This window comes from Musca domestica, unplaced genomic scaffold (genome assembly GCF_030504385.1).
Source record: "Musca domestica strain aabys unplaced genomic scaffold, Musca_domestica.polishedcontigs.V.1.1 17, whole genome shotgun sequence".
Classification (NCBI taxonomy): Eukaryota; Metazoa; Arthropoda; class Insecta; order Diptera; family Muscidae; genus Musca; species Musca domestica.
Window position 1 is genome coordinate 7055904 of NW_026712230.1, and position 5225 is coordinate 7061128.

Below are 5225 nucleotides of genomic sequence, written 5' to 3' on the forward strand. Positions count from 1 at the left end.
CGTAATGGGTTCTAGCTTCGGTGGCGGAACATTGTATGTATAGCTCCACGTTTCCGTATAGCCCCATATAAAAGTGTCTCCCAATTTTCGATATTTTGATGATTTTTGCCTCAATTTTCTACGAGGTATTTGTAGTTCATAGTGGGTTCAAGCTCCGGTGGCAGAACATTGAAAATTTAGGTTCACGTTTTCCTATAGCACACATAGGGTAAGTGTACCAGTAGTCGGCACTTTTAGGATTTTCGATTTTTCAATCTTTCAACATTCTGAGTGAAATCTTTCAATTGCTAAAAAAAAAAGTTACCCAGAATCCAAATTTTGTTTACTTTTCGAAATAATAAACAAAAATTGAATTTGTTTTTATTAAATTGGCAAAATTTACAATTTTACTAAAATAGTAGTTGTTCCCAGTAGTCGGCACCATTTTCCAATGCTCGGCATGGCTATTTGCCAGTAGTCGGCATATGGTATTTTAGTAAAAAAAATATTATTTTGTTTATTTTTTTCTTTCAAATAGTATAAAACAATGCTATATATTACAAGTTCACAGATTAATCCTGAATTTGAAATTAATTTAGATTTTAAATAGTGTTTTATTTAATTATCATTACCTTCACTAACGTATGAATTTACAATTAAAATATCTTATATTTGGAATTTGTGAATTGATCTTTTTCCTTTAGATATCCAACATTTTTGTTCAAAAATGCCACCGCTATCTAAAATGTCAAATAGTTGATTTAAAAAACCTACTTAATTTAGAAAAGTTGGTCAAAAAGCACAAATAAAACCAACTGCCGACTCAAAACTATTTTTTTATTTGAGTAGTTTTTGGATTATTTTTTAGTACTTTTCTCAAGTTTTGGTGAAATTGGTCAAAAATGATATATTTCTAGTAATCGGCACCCCCTGCCGATTACACTGACGACGTTTTTTTTTTGCAATTATTTCATTATTTGGTCAATTCTATTCTTAGTTATTTAATTTTAAATTTCAAAACTGCCGACTACTGGGACATGCCGAACTTAGGCACACTTACCCTATAACGATACTCGGTATTTTGATAATGCCAGTCACTTTTACCCACGAAATTATTTTGAATTGGGTATTTAAGAAAATGTAGTAGATGACAATCCTTAAAGTATACAATTGTCTGTGGAGGATCCCGTTTTGATATGGCCCCCATACAACGACCCTACCAACTTTATGGTTTTTTGAAAAGTTGAACATCTATATCTAAGCTGTCTTACTGCTATTTGCAGTTTAAAGTGAAACAGTTTTCAATTCAGATACTTTTATATAAAAATTGTTCCTTTACCCAATGGTGGGGGAAATTAAAAGTTCGGCCAGGTCGAACTTAATGCTTTTTTACTTGTTTATCTATGTAATGGATGTATTAAGAACATTAGTACCCAGACGAAAATTATAGTCTGGGAAAAAGGATTAGGTAAAGGTAAAAGGATTATATATCCCAGTATCTGGAAAAAGGATTGGGTATCCCAGCATTTGTTGATCCCGTTACCGATTACGCACAGGCAAATGATTCTCATTCACTTGATAATGCCTTTCATATATCGCGTTCAGTTTGGTTTACGATTAAACAGGCATGCTACTGCTGGGGGCTAAAGTGTTGTTAGTGATTTTCTAAATCGCTTTCTGTCCTCCGAACTAGTTTTTGAACAGGCTCTCATTAAGTTGGACGGCAGCTCAAACAGTTTTCTAGCCATTTCAGATGACCCAAACGGCTAAGACCGAACATTCGCACAATGAGCTGCCCAACCCCGAACAAATCACTACCCACCTTAGAACGCCAGACAGCTACTCCCGGATATACCAATTGTGGGCTGCCGAACCCGAACAACCTAAGATAACCTGGACATATTAAATATCTCTACAGTGAACTGTACTCCTAGAACGATTATATATACGAATCCCCAACCTGTCTCAAAAGATCTGGACACCAACATATCAACCACCTACATCATAAATCCTGAATATCTACCACTCGTCAGCTTGACGAATATTCATCAAAGTTCCAGATTACCTTCAAATCGTCGACTTTCTAAACGCCGACATCAATCAACGTAATCGTAGGAACAACAATCAACAATTTTCACAAAATGATTTGTCATAAAATGTCGGAATATTTCCCAGCGTTGTTCGAGCGTATATACAGACCATATTCGTTTAGCAGAACGAATTGTCTTTTAAATCAGATATGATCTAAGTATTACCACTCCCAAAATAAGCGCTAGTTGAAAAAATGTTAGATTGTGGACCCTTTAATTTTACGAAGTTTGACACATTTGTGTGTAGGCCATACGAAAATGTATCCAAATACGACTTTATATGGGTCAAAAGTCCATAACCTCCTTTCTATCTGTTCAATAATAAACTTCGGTTCATATAAATATCAAAAGAAAGCACACTTAATGTAGATAATTGTTTTAATATCTTGTACTTCGAAATGTTTATCCAAAGTTTGCACCAGAAAGAGTTCCAGATAACGCAAAAGCAATACTGCCACTATTTCCACCACCATAACCTCCAGGATAACCACCTCCATACCCTCCAGGATATCCGCCGCCATATCCTCCAGGATATCCGCCGCCATATCCACCAGGATATCCACCATGTCCACCGTGACCACCTGGATGGTGCCCATGTCCGTGGTGGCCACGAGCCTTGCGTATCGCTCTTGCATCAGCGTCTACAGCCAAATCGACATCGACACCTGCCAAAGATTCAGCTTCTATTTTTTCAACTGGTTGAGAATAAACAACGGCGATCATAACTGCCGAAAACAATAGAATTGTGGCGAATCTCATTTTGTTCCCGAACGGTTGGCTTCTCAGATAGAAAGGGTTACACGAATTCCACAAAACAAATGAAATACATTTTTCAATCAATTTGTTTTTTATACAATTCCATTTTGTGTAAATCCGGTGCGACCAGGTATTTAAAATGATTTTTACACGATTCGAGTTCTATTTGTGATACAGACAAAATCTAATTAAAATATTAGATAATTAAAAAAGGAATATTGCTTGGCACAAAAGCAGTATCACATAGAAATATTGAACCAATTTGGGGTTAATATCCTTTTTTGTCATTCCCAAATTTGTTTTTATGCCGAAAAATTCTTTTGTTTTGCAATCACACGTGTTCTTCAAAATAAATGATTATCTTTGTTTCTTTTCGTCACTCCAATTGTATCTATTAAAACCTACTAAAATTTGAGCTCACATCTTTCTCTACGTTTTGGAATATGGCGTCCTGATTTTAGATATTCAACTTCTAAGGGTATTGGATAGAATTTGGCATTTTAGTTTTTCAATGGTTTCATTCAAAGTTCCCACTTTCGACGGCTGGTTTGAAGAAGCTACTAGCCGCGTAGATGTCTCAAAATGTCGATATTTTGAAGACAAGCATTCATCTGAGTCTTATGGCTACAAAGAGAATTTCGGAATTTTCAATAACTTGAGTTTTCTTTAACAAAAAATTGTTATCTTTAAGCAAAGGCTATAGTCGTGCGAGGCCGACCATGTGATACCCTACAACACTACAATATGTTAGAAGCCCCCATATGTCCAAATCCATTTTGGAAGATTTCGCTTTTGAAATTATGTCACGGAACACTGCGCAGATATTGCCCTTAGCATTTTGACCAGCGACATTTGCCCAATATTTACGCACTCCGGCTTACTGTTAGTTGTTGTGGTCCAGTTTACAGCTTAATATAATCTAATGGTCATCCAAAATGCTAGAATTCTTCCCATCCTTAACTCTCTTCTAAGGCGTGTCGATTGGCTTCAATTGTGTGATCAGGAAAATTTTTCTGTTTCTGGTGAGTTTGAACCCCTAAATATTTTGCGATCATCGGTAGAATGGAAATGTTGGTATTTTTTCACACAAAAATAGTGGTCCATGCTACCCGCTGTCCTAAACTTTAACTTCATGCGATATCTCGTGTCCATTGTTTTCTAATTGTGACCTTTATAACGGCTGCAAATTCAGGATTATTTTCAGTTGTTGGCCCATTTAAACCCCTAAATATATTGCTGACATCTTTGAAAATAATAGGCCTAGCCCTTCTGAGCCTAACCCCTGTAAAAATTTTCGTGAGGATTGGACGATAATTGCAATCTGTATATAATAATCCCAACTTGTGTTGTAAGGTGAAAAAATACTACAAAATTTACACTTCAATATTACAAGTCAAATTGAAAAAATCGCATGTGATAAAAAATATGAAAAAATAAAAATATGTCACAAAACACTACAAAATCTGTATTAGCATCAGTATTGGCATCTTTTAATGCATTTTTTTTTTAGATTTAATAGTTTTATGTCAACCCCTAAATATTATGCGAGCATCTCCAAAAGAAATAGGGTTCTATTCTGACTTTAACCCCACCTCCGTTTTCAATTTCGTAAGGATCGGACCATAATTGCGACCTGTAGAGTGATTACAAATCAACATGGACAGACGGACGGACGGACATACATAGCTAGATCGACTCAGCTCGGCGAGATAGGAAATTCATATATACGAAGACGTGGGCTATACGAAGACGTGGACTTGCGCAGACAATTTTCTGTCTTAGGGTGTAGTATCCATTTCGAACTTCAAATACCAAATTTGAAACAATTCAGGTGAATAATGTTGCTAGAATCATCAAAATACCAAATATCGGGATGTACCGTTATATGGGGGCTATATGATAACTTGGACCTGCATGGCCCATTTATGAACTTAACCTGCCTACTAGCAAAATATACATGTGTGCAAAATTTTAGCCTTCTATCTCAATTTGTTCGAAAGATAGCGTGATTACAACAGACAGACAGACAGACAGACAGACAGACAGACGGACATGGCTAAATCGTCTTAGAATTTTACGCTGATCAAGAATATATATACTTTGTTGGGTCTGACATGAGTATTTCGAGGAGTTACAAACGGAATGACAAAATTAATATACCTCCATAGTATGGTGGAGGGTATAAAAATTAAATTTTGATGAAACTTTTTTTATTTGTTTTAGTATACTCTGACAAATCATCATGAATAGACTCACGCTTGAACAACGCTACGAAATTATCCAAATTTACTTTGAAAATCAGGCTCTAGAGCAGTTGGCAAATGACCCGTTGTTTTATCGCAAAACTGTGTTCAGTGATGAGGCGCATTTTTGGCTTAACGGATTTGTTAATAAGCAAAA